Here is an 18221-nt window from a genome sequence, read left to right as displayed (position 1 = left end):
TGCAAATTATGATATCTTCTCATCTCCTCGAGCACAGTGCAGAGGAGGTGGATTGTTGTTAATTTCCAAAAAACAATACAATCTTAGACCCATACCCATCTCTATTTGCTCACCATATGAAGTAATGATACTGGAGTCTGATTCTTTACAAATTTGTTTAGTTTATTGTCCACCCAAATTACTTGCTCATAATATCTCACCTCTCATTGAACTATTCACTATATCATTAAATCCCAATAAACCATCAATAGTTTTAGGAGACTTTAATCTGCATATAGATGTTACCCCTCTAGATAACCCCAGTGCTATCCTAATTGAGTCACTAGATACCAATTAAAGTCGAACAAACCCACCCACAAAGCTGGCCATACATTGGACTTCATTTTTACAAATTCCAACCTTTATGAAAAAGAATCTATGATAATATCCCAAGTTCCATGGTCAGACCATGCCTTAATACAATTTAAAACTTGATACATGAATTCTGAGATGCAAAAAGCTATAGAACCAATAGATATTATTTATCAAATCCAACCTAATCCGGAAGATTTAAAGGAGGAATTTGTAACTTTACCCGAGGAAATAAAAAATCATAATTGTATAGAAGCAATAAATTCCTGGTTAAATAGAACTTCAACAATAGCTGATAAGTTATGTCCCAAAAAAACAAAAAAGTTAAACTCCCTTAATCAAAAGAACCCCTGGTATACAAATAATTTAAAATCTGAAAAGAAAACCCTAAAAAAATTAGAAATAATTTGGAGACGCAATAAGAACTCTCAAACATTAGGCAACTTTAGAGCCGCCCTCAATCACTATAAAAAAAAGTATAGATAAAGCAAAAAAAGATTACTATAAAAGCAGAATGGAACAACATTATCACAACCTGAAAATTTTATTTTCTATAGTTAAAAGCCTAACTAAAGATATCACGCAAAATACCATAGGATTGGCAGAAAGTAGAACAAACGAGGTAGCCCATTTCTTAAAAAATAAAATTGAACTTCTAATCAATTCAACTCCTTCAAACTCTAACCAACAAGTTATGATGACTACAAAAGCAGACCTTAATTGGTCTTCTTTTGAAACAACTTCCACTTCAGAAGTTGAATCCTTAATTTTGAAGTTAAATATTGCTAAACATCCTCTGGATCAAATACCGATAACCTCTTTAAAAACAATTGCCTATACTAATGCAAAACCCATTGCAACAGTAGTCAATCTATCTTTAACAGAAGGCATTTATCCAGATGTATTAAAAAATGCAATCATTAAATCTATTTTGAAAAACACTAAGCTTGACGCTACACATATCGCCAATTACAGACCTATATCTAATTTATCATTTATATCAAAACTGATTGAGAAAGTTGTACAATGACAACTAGATGATTATTTGGAATCACATAATATTTTATTTCCAAACCAATTTGAATTTAGAAAAAATGTTAACACCGAATTGCTTTTAATCTCTCTATCCGATACAATCTTAAGGGGTTTTGACTCGGGTCAAAATTACCTTTTAGTTTTATTAGATTTGTCAGCTGCCTTTGATACGGTTGATCACCATATTCTTATAACACGACTGAAAGAAATATGAATACAGAATTCTAGATTGGTTCACATCCTTTCTAAGCAATCGCAGTTTCCAAGTAAAAATAAAAAATACCTCTCTAATACCTTTCCACTGGTAATTGGCATCCCACAAGGTTCTACTCTTTCTGCGACTTTGTTTAATACTTATCTTTTACCTGTTTGCCACTTTTTATCAGGGTTAGGTCTTAACTTTCATATATATGCTGACGACATTCAGTTTCTTGAATCTATTAAAGATTCTTTAGATCAGGCAGTAAAGGCTGTTTCAATGTATTTAGATATGATTAATCAGCTACTTGTACCCCTGAAATTAATTTTGAGTACCAATAAAACTGAGATACTATTCTTAGAACGCAAATCCACAACAAGGGTTCTTCTGCCCATCTCGCTTACAAATAATGTAGAGATACACCCATGCACTTTTGTTAGAGACCTTGGTGTTACAATTGATACAAAACTTGGGATGAAAAAGCATATTGCGTTAAAAGTTAGAGAAGGTTATAAACTACTTACCCTTCGTAAGATGAAACCTATGTTAGCACCAACAGAGTTCAGAACAATTTTACAATCTTTGATATTGTCAAATATAGATTACTGTAATGCATTATTGCTTGGACTACCTAATTGTACCATTAGGCCGCTACAGGTTCTACAGAACCCTGCAGCATGCGTATTAACTGGAACAAGAAAATGTGAACACATCACTCCTGTACTAATATCTTTACACTGGTTACCTATAAAATATCGTGCGCAATACAAGGTAGCTTGCATCTTACACAAGATATTATATGGAAATAACATAGAATGGTTAAATTATTTGATACATCCACATGTTCCACAGAGAGACCTTCGATCTAGCATTAAAGGTCTCCTATCGGTACCAACTATTAAGTCAGCAAGGCTCAGCGAGGTTCGTGACAGATCAATCTCTATCACAGGCCCCAAGTTATGGAATACACTGCCAACAGACTTAAGATTGCAAACAGACATCAAGAAATTTAAAACAGGTTTGAAGACGTGGCTTTTTACATGCGCATACACAGAAGCGTAATTTAGTTAAAATTATTTTAATTTAGTTATTGTAAGATGCATTAATGTTTAAAGTTTCAGAGTTAAAGTTTTATGGTTTTATTGTTTTAACTTAATTTAATATTTAATGTTATGATTTGACTATTAACTTGTCTTTGATTAGATTACCATATTATTGTATTCAACTGTATTTTATGTACACCGTTGTGATGGTTGAATAACCGATGTGACGGTATATAAAACCAAATAAACTATAAACTACTCCACCATTGTTCTCTGACTGCTGTCAGTTTTTGGAGGGTTGGACACGCGTTTTCCTCGAAAACACGCATCCAGCCGGGGGCTAACGGTGCACGGCCTGAACGCACTGTACTGCATCGGCCCAAAGGTTTGGAGAGATGGGAATACAAACCTCTGTGCTGTGAGTGCAGTGAGGCACTGAAATTTGTGCTAGAGGGTGAAGGAAAAGTCCAGTCATTTCCCTATTTTCCTGTTGCCACTCATTATGGAGCCAGTAGGGGAACAGCAGGAAGACTTGAATTTCATCTAGCACCTAATTGCTCTATGCAATTGCAGAGGTGATTCCTGGCCATGACCCACCACTCATCCTTCCTCCTCCTTCCTCATCTATGAGTGAATGGTACACTGTCCTCCCATGAGAGCCTGGAGAAGGGCAGGGACTGAGATACAACCAATGAGCCTAAACTGGGTAGAGGGAAGTAGAATAGTCCACCATGATTAAAGACATTTCATCTCAGCCAGAGGTACGGGGATCTCCTAGGGAAGATCCTGAGACACTTTGTGGGATTCAGTTATTCACTGAACGGGGAGTGGGCTGCACTACAAGCGAAGGTGCCTCCTGCACATGGCTTCCTGTCACCTCAAAATCCAGCCTTAGATCTTCCTTCTTTACTACAGTCTTATTTAAAATGGACTTTTTTCTCATCTAAAAAAGTCCATTAGCCCTATGCACAGAGAGCTCTTTTTTTCAATTCCATCAGTTAGAGAGGTGCATACTGTGAGTTGTAGAAAAACAGAAATTTCAGTTATGGATCCAAAATTATGGAATTCTATCCCATTGGATATTAGGCTTGAGACCAATTATTTGCCCGTTAGAAAGAGGATGAAGCACTGGTTATTTCCATCAGGGGGTTGCTAAGCTCAGCAATAGAGGAAGTGTTCGGTTTTTCTCTCCTTGCTATGAAAAGGTTTTTAGATACGCTAATCTTATTTTACTATTTAATTTAAAATAGTATCTTGTTTAACTTTTCTTATTTTATTTGTATGTTTTAAAATGTGGTTGTTCTGGTTAGCATTTGCTGTGTATACGGTAGATAAAATCTGGACATACAATAAATAAATAAAGAACATAAAAGAAATATTAACTCAAATCTGCTCTGTGATTGACTTATCTCTGTTATGAAAGCTGCAGGAAACTTTGAGTCCCATTGCAAGGGAATATTTTGTCCCAGACTGGACATAGAAGAACTGGCTGAAAAAGAATGCATGGTTAGGTTTCAATTGATCAGACTTCTCATCTCTGACAACTGAACCAAAATAAAGAAGATTCACTGGTCAAAATTAAAAGAATTTTTTGTGGGACCATTATTGCACAAATGTAAAATGAGACTGGGGGAGAAGATGAGGTAGTGGGCAGATGAAGAGGAATAGACATGATGATAATGACAAAAATGTGAGCCCTCAGGAAGTAGAGAAATCATAAGGCAAGAAATTTAATGGTTAAGTTAATTAAGTTATGCTATCCCAGCAATAAATCTATCAATTGCTCTTGCTCTTATTACAGTGGAACACAAGTGTTCATTCTCATATTGTTACAGTACATTTAGCAATTCTGCTGCTGCTTATTCCCTTTCAGTGAAACTCTAAGTGTCACATTCTTTCACTGCGAAAAAATGCTGAGATATGTAGCCTATTTATTTGTATTCTTAGCTGATCTCATTTCACATGGTACCTCCCTGCCAATGTGAGTCACAACTAGACATGTGCAAAACTACCTTCAGCAAAAGCAGGAAAATCTGACTCTTTGTAGAGAAATTCATTGAAAACGGCATCAAAGGAAAAATGTTTGACAAAAATGAAAAAAACTGTAACATTTGTAATTTTTTATGCATTTTTATCCTCTTTCTGTTATTTAGGTATTTGTTTAAATGCAGAAATTGGTGAATAAAATAAATAAAGACAATAAAATGCAGAATTGGTGAATTTCTCAATTTTCCACTTTTTGTATACAAATGTTTCCTTTTAAGCCAGATTCACTAAGCTGTCCATAATCAAAAGATTTATTTGGGTAACATAAACTTTTAATTTCATAAATCTTCCCTTTCAAAAATGTTCCCCTTTCTGTCCAGGTAACTTTGTCTGCGCAAGAACAAAGTTACCTAAACATAAAGAAGGGCAGAGCTGGAAGCATGGCTAGGGCAGCCTAAATCATTTAGCTGGTTAGTGCTGTACTGAGTGCAGAGTGGAGGTCAGGGGTACAGCCAAGGCTCAGGAGAGAAGAACTGGAAGGCAAGCTAGAGTCACATGAAGGGAGGGGGCAAGTGCATCTACCTTGCTAGTGAGGCCTCAATGTGAACTGGCTGGCCAAGCTCTGAGAAAAGTAGTAGAGTGAGTGTTGGATAGGAGGAGGGGGAAGTAGAGATGTGCATTCATTTTTCATGAATTAGACAATGCCAATGATATTGTCTAATTCGTCATGGTTCGGTAGCACCAATATATGAAGCAATTTTTGCCGAAATTTCGGCAAAATTCGTATTTCATGTTAGTGCGCACTAACGGAGTTACTGCACACTGAATATCTCTTAGTGCGCAGTAATACCAATTAGTGTGCACTTTTTCTCTAGCTAACAAACTCCTCATGAATTGATACTTTTTAATTTTTAAATAGCATTTTTTAGTGTGTACTAACATTTGTTACAGTTTACTACTACATACTTAGTGCACTGTAAGTTCTATTAGGGCGCACTAACTAACCTGTTAGTGTGCACGAACTAACCTATTAATGCGCACTAATGGGCTTTAATGCACACTATCTCGTTCATTGTACTGCACACTAATGCGGAGATAGTGCGCACTAACTAGTTGTTTGTGTGCAGTAAGGCCCATTAGTGTGCACTAATGCACTTCGTTGACAATTGCCGGAAAAAAAAAATGAATCGAGGGAAACTGAAATTTCCCACGGAGCACTTGATACGAAGCCCGAACCGAAATGTTTAAACAAAGCACATCTCTAGGGGGAAGCACTTTTCACGATACTCCTATAGTGCCATTTGTTAGTCAGCAATTGGTGGGGAGGAGGACACTCATTGAGGGCCTGATTTTCAAAAGCATTTACATGCGTAAAACTGGGTTTTACGCATGTAAATGCACTTTACTCGTGTAAGTGGGCTTTTAAAAATTGTTACAATATATGCCATTGAATTGTCCATAGGATTTACCCATGTAAGTGCACTTTACTCGAGTAACTGGTTTTGAAAATTGCTATAGCACTTCATGAAAAAATTGCTATAGCAATCCATGAAAATTGCTACAGCACTCCATGAAGTTAGCATGGGGCACATTTAAAACTAATCGGAGAAAGTTCTTTTTTACTCAACGCAAAATTAAACTCTGGAATTTGTTGCCAGAGGATGTGGTTAGTGCAGTTAGTATAGCTGTGTTTAAAAAAGGATTGGATAAGTTCTTGGAGGAGATGTCCATTACCTGCTATTAAGTTCACTTAGAGAATAGCCACTGCCATTAGCAATGGTAACATGGAATAGAATTAGTTTTTGGGTACTTGCCAGGTTCTTATGGCCTGGATTGGCCACTGTTGGAAACAGGATGCTGGGCTTGATGGACCCTTGGCCTGACCCAGTATGGCATTTTCTTATGTTCTTATGTTCTTATATACATTTACGCATGTAATTCCTTAGGATATTCACCTGTGTGTGCGCATTTGAGCAGCAGTGGTGTGTGTGCGTCTGAGAGAATGAGAGAAAGTGAGAGAGCATGTTTGTTGGAGAAAGGGTGTATGTGTGTGTCTGAGAGAGGGCATGAGTGTGTATGTGTCTGAGAGCAAGCAAGAGAAAATATGTATGCGAGAAAGAGTGTATATGCCTAAGGTGAGTGTCTACATATATATGTGTGAGAGAGAGAGAGAGTATGTGCATGAAAAAAAGTTCATCTGCTCCCGCCACCCCACCTGGTCTGCTCAGTCAAGCTAATATTTGTTCCTGCCTATGTTAACTTCAGCTTTCCCAATAAATCAATTATGCTACTGGTGGGAGTAAGGAGGGGGGAGAAAAAAATGAATGGAGGAGAGAGTGAGCAAAGGGATGCTGTGGTGCAAAAAAGAATGAGGAAAGAGAAACAGTGAGAGAGAATGAGCAAGGAGGGATAAAGTAAAATAGGAAATAAATAGGTGCTGGAAGGTTATAAGATCAAGGGTAGCTGGATGGGAGAGAGGAAGCAAGAGGGCTGGAAGGTTTAGAGCAAGAGGGCTGGAGGATGAGTGAGCAAGGGGAAACGGGAGATGAAGGAAGGGTGAGAGAGTGAGCAAACAGGAGGGCATGAGAAAGTGAATAAAGGAAACTTGACCACTTGAGAATAATGAAGAAAGTAATAGAAAACCAGATATGATATTGAACTTTATCTGGGATAGAGAGAGTACTGCATGATGTGGTTCAGGATTAAAATGCATGCGGTGAAGGTTCATTCTAAATCAAGAGTCCTAGACAAGGAAAACTAACTTTGTTAAAATGGGGGAGTACATCAAGGAGTCATTAACTGGATGGGAAACTCTAGGGGAAGAAGAAGAAGAGTAGACAAAACTAAGAGGAGATATTGTAAGGACAACAACCATTTCTGTTAGAATAGTAAGTAAAAATAAGAGCAGAAAAAGGCCTCTGTGGTTTTATAAAGAAGTAGCTGAAAAGGTAAGGGATAAAAGCAGGGGTGGGCAATTCCAGTCCTCGAGGGCTGCAAACCAGTCGGGTTTTCAGGATATCCTTAATGAATATGCATGAGAGAGACCTGCATACACACTGCCTCAGTTGTATGCAAATCTATTTCATGCATATTCATTAGGGGTATCCTGAAAACCCGACTGGTTTGCAGCCCTCGAGGACCGGACTTGCCTACCCCTGGATAAAAGGCTAGTGTCCATAAACTAGAAGAGATCTCAGAGTAAGACAAAGGAAGACAGTTGACAATATCTAGAAAATGCAAAAGAAGCTTGAAAAGTAGTCAAGAGAGCAAATTTTATAGCAAATACTATAAAATGGGGAGACAAGAATTTATATTTATTTATTTAATTTAAAAACATTTTTATACCGTATGCACACCCCTTTAGCGTGCGCGGCTTCAGCGCGCGCCGGCTCTGTTGCACGCCGCAGCAGTGCTGATTTTAAAGCCGCTTCCGGGTCCGCCCCCTCTGACGACGTCAGAGGCTACACTCCGGTCCAGCTGGTCGGTGAACAGGCTTGCTTCACGGCCAGTGGATGATGGTAGGAAAAAACTCTGCTTTCCCGGTCCTCCTCTCTCTCTCCCTTGAAGGGTAAATGCAGCAGGGCTGATTTTAAAGCCGCTTTCGGGTCCGCCCCCTCTGACGACGTCAGAGGCTACACTCCGGTCCAGCTGGTTGTTTAGGAAAGAAGTTAGCCATTTTAAAGGTTTACCACTTACGCCAATTTCATTTAGCCTGCGTACCATAATTTTGTGATCAACAGTATCAAACGCTGTGGAAAGATCTAGGAGCAATAGTAAGTATTTATTACCAGTGTTGAAACCTCTCAAGATGGAATCATGTAGAGAGAGAAGTAATGTTTCTGAAGTAAGGTTTTTTTCTGAATCCATATTGTGTGTGGTAAAGTACGTCATTGTTTTCTACATGTTTGGTTAGCTGTTTTAAAACAAGTTTTTCAATTAAATTGGCAATAAATGAAAGATTCAAAATTGGTCTGCTATTACTTAATACTTTATTATCCAGATTTTTCTTTTTTTAAAATTGGTTTGATAATTGCTTGTTTTAGTTCCATTGGCATAAAGCCTTCATTTAGGGACAAGTTAATAATGATGGTGATTATTGGGGCAATCGTTTGAGCCATCTGTTTGTTTTTTTATTTTCTCTTTATTAAACTTTTATAATAATATACAAAGCGTTATTTTGTTAAAGAAACATGGTATAGTACAACAAAAGCAGTTAATAACTTAGAAATATCGTCCTCAGCATATCTCAACTTGAAATATCTACACCCACTAGACCTCAAACCGGGAAAGGAGGGGGGGGGGGGGGTGGAGCACTGCAACACAAGGGGAGATCAAAATTATAATACACATTTGGAAATAGGTGCCCTGTATATCGGATATTACTATTAGGACTTCATTAACTGCCACCCATTTGCTTTTCTACTTTTTTGGCCTCAACAAAGCTTTTTAGATGATCCGGATGGAAAAAAAATATAGTTATCTCTCCCATACTTAAGGACAGATTTACACAGGAGCCTTAGTATGAAGGAGGCACCCACTGCTAACACTTCCTGCTTTAAAGCTAAAAAGTTTTTCCTTTTTTGCTGTGTCTCTTTTGCTAGATCAGGGAAGATTCTGATAACAGATCCCATGAATGGGACATTAATTTTTTTTAAAGTAAGCATGCATTACTTCTCCCATATCATTTTCATTATGAAAAGATATTAATAACGTAGCTTTCTCAGCAATTTCAGGCAATGAAGATTCAAGGAAGTCCGTTAGATTTTCTATTACATTGGGAGTTGGTTGTATTTGCTGATTTCTCCTTGTTGGAAGGAAATATACTTTTTCTAGGGGTGGAGTCTTTTCAGGGGAAATCTCCAAAATATCTTGAAAATACCGCTTCACGGTCATTCTGGGGAATTCTCCAACAATCCTTGGGAAATTTATGATTCTCAAATTTAGATGCCTCAGCATGTTTTCTATAGTTTCAATTTTTATTTTAGCTACTCCACAATCTTGAATCAATATTGCTTGAAATTCTTTGACCTGTTTTATATCATTTTCCATATTTATAAATTTCTCGGTCACTTCCATCTTATGACCTTCAAAGTTCTTATTAGGGATGTGAATCGTGTCCTCGATCGTCTTAACGATCGATTTCGGCTGGGAGGGGGAGGGAATCGTATTGTTGCCGTTTGGGGGGGTAAAATATCGTGAAAAATCGTGAAAAATCGTTAAAAATCGAAAAATCGAAAAATCGAAAAACCGGCACATTAAAACCCCCTAAAACCCACCCCCGACCCTTTAAATTAAATCCCCCACCCTCCCGAACCCCCCCAAATAACTTAAATAACCTGCAGGTCGTTAAAAATCGAAAAATCGAAAAACCGGCACATTAAAACCCCCTAAAACCCACCCCCGACCCTTTAAATTAAATCCCCCACCCTCCCGAACCCCCCCCAAATAACTTAAATAACCTGCGGGTCCAGCGGCGGTCCGGAACGGCAGCGGTCCGGAATGGGCTCCTGCTCCTGAATCTTGTCGTCTTCAGCCGGCGCCATTTTCCAAAATGGCGCCGAAAAATGGCGGCGGCCATAGACGAAAAAGATTGGACGGCAGGAGGTCCTTCCGGACCCCCGCTGGACTTTTGGCAAGTCTCGTGGGGGTCAGGAGGCCCCCCACAAGCTGGCCAAAAGTTCCTGGAGGTCCAGCGGGGGTCAGGGAGCGATTTCCCGCCGCGAATCGTTTTCGTACGGAAATTGGCGCCGGCAGGAGATCGACTGCAGGAGGTCGTTCAGCGAGGCGCCGGAACCCTCGCTGAACGACCTCCTGCAGTCGATCTCCTGCCGGCGCCATTTTCCGTACGAAAACGATTCGCGGCGGGAAATCGCTCCCTGACCCCCGCTGGACCTCCAGGAACTTTTGGCCAGCTTGTGGGGGGCCTCCTGACCCCCACGAGACTTGCCAAAAGTCCAGCGGGGGTCTGGAAGGACCTCCTGCCGTCCAATCTTTTTCGTCTATGGCCGCTGCCATTTTTCGGCGCCATTTTGGAAAATGGCGCCGGCTGAAGACGACAAGATTCAGGAGCAGGAGCCCGTTCCGGACCGCTGCCGTTCCGGACCGCCGCTGGACCCGCAGGTTATTTAAGTTATTGGGGGGGGGTTCGGGAGGGTGGGGGATTTAATTTAAAGGGTCGGGGGTGGGTTTTAGGGGGTTTTAGTGTGCCGGCTCACGATTCTAACGATTTATAACGATAAATCGTTAGAATCTGTATTGTATTGTGTTCCATAACGGTTTAAGACGATATTAAAATTATCGGACGATAATTTTAATCGTCCTAAAACGATTCACATCCCTAGTTCTTATTCAGCATATCCAATTGGCAGGAAACATTATTAATCTTAATCGAGCATTCAGCTATCGACTTTGAAATTGCCGATGACAATTTCCATAGGCAGTCCAAAGTGACTGCTTCAGGTTTTTTTAAAAGTTATCTCACCATCGGTTTGGAGAAGGGGCTCCGGCCCATGAGTTTCCTCTCCTGGGCTTCACCTCTCTTCTCCTACTCCTCGATCAATCCCACAGAGGGAGTTCTCTCCATATTCTGTGGAGGTCTGCGGTATGCCCTCCAGCGGCATCGCCCCTTCAGGCTGCTGCACAGGGACTTCCACTTCGGGGCTCCTGGAGAGCCGCGGTGTTGAGGTAGCATGCTCAGCCAGTGGAAGTCAGTCTTCCAATGGGCTGAGGGAAACTTCCTCCGAGGTGGGATCACATTCTCCCCTCTGTGACCCGACAGCCGGATCTCTCAGCTCCTTCCCTTCTGATATGGAGACGCACTGGTCGATCGTTTTCTGCCCTGCAGGATCGCTGAGGCAGAAGGGTAAGCTCTCAGATTTCCTTTACGTTTAGGAGGCATTTTTCTTGAAGAAATTCAGCTTAACCAGGAAAAAATGGCAGAGCAGTTTTTCAGCACATCTGGTCAGGGCGCCATCTTGGCTCCACCCATGAGCCATCTGTTTTAAGGTTATTACTGGTATCGCATCAAGAAGATGTTGGGCTGGATTAAGTTTCTGAATTAGGTTTGTCACTTCATCAATTGATGTTTCATTAAATTCAGACCAAATTGGAATATCTTTTATCTTCATATTAATTTCTTGCATAGGAGCTTTATCCATACGTGATTATCGTGTCAATTTTATTTTTAAAGAACAATGCCAGATCTTGGCTAAGGTTTTCATTACTGTCTAAATTGCTCTGTGCCGAATTGGAGGTTCATTTATTCACTAATTCAAATACAATTTTTGGGTTTCCTGAAAATTTTTTGATTTTGTTACTATAATATTCTTTTTTTGTTTTATTTATTAAATTCTTATAAAAGGCAAGATTAATTTGATAGTTGGTAAGAGTTAAAGTACATTTGTTCTTTCTCCAAGCTCGTTCTTCCGATCTGAGTTTTTGTTTAGTTTCTTTAATATTATTGTTGTACCATGGATTAGATCTTTTATTGCTTCTGATGTGTTTAGTTTTTACTGGATTTGTTTCATCCGCTATTTCATTTACGGTTGCGAACCATGACTGTGTTGCATTTAGTGTATTTGATATATTGATATTAAGGAGTTGCCGTTCTAGTGTTGTTTGCGTTTTTTCAATATTCAATAATATTAAATGGAGGTCGAAACTCAAAAGAGACTTTATTATTATTATTGCTGGCTCTTTTTTCCTAGGTATAGAAGTGACAACCTCTGGTTTTCTTATCTCTGAAGTCTGTATGTTGTTCTCTCCCATCTCCTGCACTGATTTACTCCCCTCCGGTATCAACGGGGGATTAATTCCACTGACTGCACTCCTCTCCTCAGGAGTCTTGGTCTGCATGACATGCAGGGAAGCCAGCTCCTTGTCCAGGCAAACGTCGGCAATCCTAGCTGACTGAGGCTGCTCGGTGATGTCATCATTCCGCGCCCTAGCAGTTACGACAGTGCCTGGAGGAGAAGCCAGAAGGGGTTGCTGTGGATCTGGTGGGCTCAAGGAGATTTCCCCAGGTGACAATGGGGCTCCACTCCCTGTTGTGCCAGTGGGGCTTGAAGCCCTAAAGCTCGGGGAAGAGACGGCAAGCTCTGATATAAATCACTGATCTGATGGAACATTGAATTTGGCCGGGTAAATTCTAATTTTCAACTTCCTTTTATGAGGCATAGCCGTAATACTGAGCGTTATTATAGGTAAACGAAAGCGGAGCAGCAAGAGAGCTGTCTGCTCAGGCAGCCATCTTTCTTTCCACCTTAAAATTCTTTTTAAAGCTGTTTTCCTTGGCCAAAACGTTTTAAAGTGGTTTCTAGGAGAATAAATAGGTTTCCTGAAGCAGATAAGTACTATTTCCTAACAATGACATCAGAAGAGTAAGGATCTCTACTGAGAATTTTCAGAACACACAATTGGGCCATTACAATAAATCCCGCAGGAGAGACGGCACTCCGAGGCGAGCGCCTGCTCTCCCAAAGCGCGCCCAGGCCACTCTCCTGGGCATGCAATCAAGTATTTAAATGAGGCCCCATGGTAAAAGGAAGCGCTAGGGACACTAGCGCGTCCCTAGTACCTCCTTTTTGACAGGAGCGGCGGCTGTCAGCAGGTATGACAGCCAAAGCTCAATTTTTCCGGCATCGGTTCTCGAGCCTGCTGACAGCCATGGGTTTGGAAAATGGACGCCGGCATAATTGAGCATCTGTCTTCTGACCCTCCTGCACGCCGGCCGTCCGATGCCAGGACTCAAAATGGTGCCGATCGCCTTTGCCCTCACTATGTCACAGGTACCGGCCCCTGTGACATAGTAAGGGCAAAGGCGATCTGCTGCCAGTATTCAAAATGGCGCCGAATAGTGTGAGATTGAAAAGCAGAGCTCAGCTGGAGACTGAAGCTGAGAGATCAGGTCACAGGTTCCTGTTATAGAGGCCTAGACTGCGTGGAAGAGCACCCATATACCTTAAAAAACATTAGTTTTGTGTGTGACAGTGTGTGAAAGTGGTGTTTATTTTATTATAATTCTAATCCTATTTGAGGTAAGGAATTAGTTAAAATTAAGGTTAATTCTCTATAGCTGACCTGTAGTCTTTTGTCAGCATTGATAGTTGGATGTGAGAAAAGTAGATGATTGATGGTCTGATTCTGAGTTGATCTAGCTAAAGTACATACTACCTCAGAGAAAATTATTTCATAAAGTCTCATAGACTTTAAACTGTAGACATTCCATCTGTAGATAAAGGTGTTGCAGTGTTCAGCACAGGACATGTAGATAAAGGTACTTCTGTGTTGTTTCCTTATAGGAAAAATCTTTGAAATAATTTGGAATATAGAAATTCTATAATTTGTAGGGATGTGAATTGTTTTTTGACGATTTAAAAAAATCGTCCAATATTTTTTAAATCGTCAAAAATCGTTAGAGTGCGCGATACAATAGAAATTTTCCCGATTTATCGTGAAAAATCATTACTGTCCACTAATGGGAGTTACTGTCCACTAACGGGAGTTATTTGGGGAGAGGGCGGGAAAACCTGCACACCAAACAACCCCTAAACCCACCCCAACCCTATAAAACTAATCCCTTACCTTCCCCCACCCTCCCGAACCCCCCCGAAATTTCGGGAAAAATTCATTCAGGTTTCAGTGTCCCCTAACCAGGACAAATTAGGCAATTTTGTTGAAATTGCCAAATCCATCCTGAATGAATGCATATCCCTAATATTAACATTGTAGACTGCGGAAGATTGGCGGTATAAGGAAGTCAGCCTTTATTATTATTTTTGGTTTGAGTTAGCATAGTAAGTAAACCAATGTATCCTGAGACTTTGTGATCAAGAGTGGTAGTCCAGGTCCAGTCTGCACCATCCTCAATCACAAGCCACCAAAGCTTCACATCACTTCTGGGTCAGTGCTCTCTATCCAGTGTTCATAAGCAGCGCTCTCAAAATCTATGACCCAGAAATAAATTACAAATAGGTGTGCACCAATGAACTGTGACACAATTTTGGTAACTTGCACTAGTGCAAACACAAGTGGACAAAAAAAGCTAAATTTGGTACGGAGAGAACAAGTCTGGATCTTTTGCATGCAATCTGTTGCCCCTCTGGGCTTAAACAAAGAAACAGAGTGGGCTGAGTTTGTTTACTAATTTAATGTGTATGACATCAAGTTGTCATCAACACAGTACTCACCCCGATGCCACCCAGCATGGCTAAGGACACCGTCTGTTAGAGATGTGCAGAGCAAAATTTTATGTTCATATTTTTTATGTCCGAAAGGGGGTCCCACTTGCGGCCAATATGGACATAAAAAAAATCCAATGAGTGGGTATATGTACATATGTGCAAAAAAAAATTTAAACCCCCTCACCCTCCTTAATCCCCCCCCCAGACTTACCACAACTCCCTGGTGATCGAGCGAGGAGTGAGGACGTCATTTCTGCAATCCTTGGCGAGAAGCATGTGACGTCGGTGGCACGTCGAGTGACGCGGCGTCACGTGATTCCCGGCTCGAACGAGCCGTCCGGCGCGAACGAGCCGGGAATCACGTGACGCCGGCGTCACTCGACGTGCCGCCGACGTCACATGCTTCTCGCCAAGGATTGCAGAAATGGAGTCCTCACTCCTCGCTCCATCACCAGGGAGTTGTGGTAAGTCGGGGGGGGGGGGGATTAAGGAGGGGGAGGGGGTTTATATTTTTATTTTGGCTCAACAATCGCGATTTCCCACATATCGAACATATCTATGTTCGATATGTGGGAAATCCGATCGTTTATGTCGAATCAATTTTTTAAGTAAAAAAAAAATATGAGTTGCGTTTTACTAATGCGGTCAATCCGAATGCACACCCCTACCGTCTGTACCAATCCATGGAATGGACACCGCTGTCTCCTCTGCGCTCCTGAACATGGCTCCACACACTGTCAGCCTGCTCCTGCCCCAGATGTCCTAATGCATGTGTGCGCACACAACTCCTCCTCTTAAAGAGCCCATGGCGGGAAAACCTCCATGGCATGCCTTGATAATGTTATACTGCCCTCACTATTTAAGGGCCCCTCAGGCTGCACTTCAGTGCCTCAGCAACAGGTCTCCTGCATCCTGGTATGTAGTATGTATTGCTGCTTCCTGATTCTGCTTCTTGCGTTGACTCTTAGGCAAGCCTTGCTTCATCTCCTCTTACCAGCCCAGTCTGCCTTGTTACTTCAGCCCAGCTTTGCCTTGCCATTCCAGCTTGTCCAGCCTCATCTTTTTCAGCCCTTTGCCTTCCTGCCTGCCCTGCCACGTCTGTCCTTTTACTCGTCTCCCAAGCCTGCTCTCAGACTGACTTCTGGATCTGACGCTTGCCTAGATGTTGACCATTCTCACTTGCTGCCTACCACTGACCCTTGCCTGGACATTTACCACTCTCACGTGCTGCCTGCCATTGACCCTAGCCTGGCCCTGGTCCTACACATATGTCACTTGCATAGAGACTCTTGAATAAGACCTCCAAGCCCATGAATCCAGAGAGCTTAACCCTTATGGGATCAGGATAAAAAGGAGTAGAATGAGAAGTATTTCTTTACGGAAATGATGGTGAATGCCTTTAACATCCTCCCAGTGGAGTTTGGAGCAGACAAGGACAGTATCTAAATTTAAGAAAGCATGGCACATGCACAGGGGATTTTTGAGAAAGTGCTAGGGAATGTCGAACTAAGTAATTGTGTGGATGGGCAGACTGAATAGGCTGTATGGTATTTTTCTGCCAGCAGGTTTTGATGTTTCTATGTAGCACTTCAATTTCATGATCCATATTAGAAGATCAGAAACAGGCAGGCCCATCCATCACATTAAACATGAGTGAAAAAAGCTGATCTTTTTCTTCTTATTATTGTTTACTATATTTAATATAACTTTATTTTTTGGATATTTAGCCCGCCATTTAAAAAAATGTGCAAGGTAGCTTACAGCATTTTTTAAAAGAAGTCATGCACAATGAGTGCTGTCCCAAAAAACTTATAATCTAGTGGGTAATTAAGGCAATAGGATATAAAGTGATTTGCCAAAAATCACAAGTGATATCAGTAGGGATAGTAGTATTTGAACCCTGTTTCTCAGCCCATTGCTGGTGCCTCTAGACCACTCTGTAATGGTTTACACATAGTTATTATTTATTACTTGGCATGAAATAATTACAACAAGGTTCTCTCGCCACCCTCCCTTCATTTTTGGGGTGGGGGAGGGGGTGGGCACTATTGGCATTTGCAAAGGGCACATTTATCCCTAAAGTCATCTTGATGCACTCATGAAGGAGAATATGAAATAAAACAATGCTGCTGCTGGGGATCAGATGTGTGCGTGTGTGTGTGTATGGTGGGGAGAGTTGTTGAGAAGGAGAAGAGTGCCGTGGAGGGGGACAAGGAGGCAAGTGTCCTTCCTGAGGAAGGAAAAGTGCTGGAATCTTTCCTATGGGAAGGGGTAGAATACTAGGGCCAAAAATCAGACACACATTTTTAAACTTCTGCTGCTTCACAAGGTAGAGATGACTAATCAGTTGGTTAAAGATTAAGGTCCATGCAGACCTAAGGGTCGCTGTCTGAGAGCAGGGTCACTCTTGTGTCTATTTATAGATTATAAATAATAATGTTACATTTTAAATAATTTAATTTATTTTTTTTTACAGAGTCTCCCAACTGTCACGCTTTGTGCATGTGGTGAGTATACACTTTTTCATTTGGGAAGAGGTGCCAAATTACTTGGCTACAGCTCTGGCTGGTATCTATTGAGAGAATATTTCTTAACATAGTCACATTTCCAAGAGAAGGGCTGTGCTTTGAGGATAACTTCTTCTGGATGGGGAAGCCTATAGATTTTTTTTTAGGAGCCCTAGCCTCTCTGCTGCTGTCACCTGTTCATCAACTAGCACAAGGTCAGAATAGGCTTCACTTTAGATTAAAAACACCATAGAGATCTAAATTTCTATCTCATTTGCATTTCAGATTTAGGTGTTTCAGAAGAAATACACTACTGTGCTATCAATAAATGACACTGTATATCATGACAGCATACCTATTCTCCACTACTATCCAAATACACGCTACAGGAGAGAAAAACAAAACATCTTCAGTTCAGATGGGACAATGGCGCCATCTAATGGTACTCCAAGACTATTTTACTATAGGTAGGTAATTCTGTGTTTCTCTGGATTTTCATTTTCTTATAGTTGGGGTATTGTTGAATTTCTCCACCACTGCAGTTCTTTAATGTGTCTTTTCTTTCACGAAGGGAAAGCAAACAAGTGATGTGCAACCCAAAACATTTTTCTGTTATCATTATGTTTCCTTTTAATATGCAGAATTTCAATTTAGTCTGCACTAATACTTTTTGTGTGCACTAAAAAATTAGAGAACACTAATGGAAATGAAATGAAAACCAAAAACAAAAAAAAAACAACAAATGCACATCCTTAAATAAAACACACAACAGATCTCTAGCAGGGTTGCATTGACAACTACTTAAGAAAAAAGTTACCTCCAAACTTACCAGAAAAAAAAAGTTAACATCAGACATCAGTAGACATTTGGATGGCTGAATTCAATAGCTTTTCTTTGAGGTTAACAATCTGTGTAACAA

General features: G+C 40.6%; 1 long non-coding RNA gene across 1 annotated transcript in view; it reads left to right on the top strand.

The window, feature by feature from the left end:
• The window catches only part of LOC115086255, a 37268-nt gene extending 19507 nt beyond the window's left edge, over window positions 1–17761 (top strand). The window contains exons 3-4 of the long non-coding RNA XR_003855188.1: window positions 17272–17302; window positions 17588–17761. This is a non-coding gene — a long non-coding RNA (uncharacterized LOC115086255). The remainder of the gene's footprint in view (window positions 1–17271; window positions 17303–17587) is intronic.
• Window positions 17762–18221: the final 460 nt, after the last annotated feature.

The sequence above is a fragment of the Rhinatrema bivittatum genome, chromosome 2, assembly GCF_901001135.1.
Source record: "Rhinatrema bivittatum chromosome 2, aRhiBiv1.1, whole genome shotgun sequence".
NCBI lineage: Eukaryota > Metazoa > Chordata > Amphibia > Gymnophiona > Rhinatrematidae > Rhinatrema > Rhinatrema bivittatum.
Note: the sequence above shows the minus strand (reverse complement) of the source record. Positions and strands in the feature narration are given on the sequence as shown.